A 596-nucleotide genomic window follows, 5' to 3' on the forward strand; every position below is an offset into this window, starting at 1 on the left:
TATTGGAAAAAATTCTGAGGGACAGGATTAATCTCCACTTGGAGAAGCAAGGATTAATCAGGGATAGTCAGCATGGCTTTGTCAGGGGGAAATCATGTCTAACTAACTTGATTGAATTTTACGAGAAGGTGGCGCGATGTATAGATGAGATTAAAGCAGTTGATGTAGTCTACAAGGACTTCAGTAAGGCTTTTGATAAGACCCCGCATGGGACATTAGTTAAGAAGGTAAGAGCCCATGGGATCCAGGGCAATTTAGCAATTTGGATCCAAAATTGGCTTAGTGGCAGGAAGCAGAGTGTAATGGTCGAGGGTTGTTTTTGCGAGTGGAAGCCTATGGCCAGTGGTGTACCGCAGGGATCGGTGCTGGGACCCTTGCTGTTTGCAGTGTGCATTAATGATTTAGACGTGAATATAGGAGGTATGATCAGTAAGTTCACAGATGACATGAAAATTCATGGTGTCGTAAATAGTGAGGAGGAAAGCCTTAGATTACAGGACAATACAGATGGACTGGTAAGATGGGTGGAGCAGTGGCAAATGGAATTTAATCCTGAGAAGTTTGAGGTGATGCATTTTGGGTGGACTAACAAGGCA

Source organism: Heterodontus francisci, chromosome 17 (assembly GCF_036365525.1).
Source record: "Heterodontus francisci isolate sHetFra1 chromosome 17, sHetFra1.hap1, whole genome shotgun sequence".
In the NCBI taxonomy this organism is placed as follows: domain Eukaryota; kingdom Metazoa; phylum Chordata; class Chondrichthyes; order Heterodontiformes; family Heterodontidae; genus Heterodontus; species Heterodontus francisci.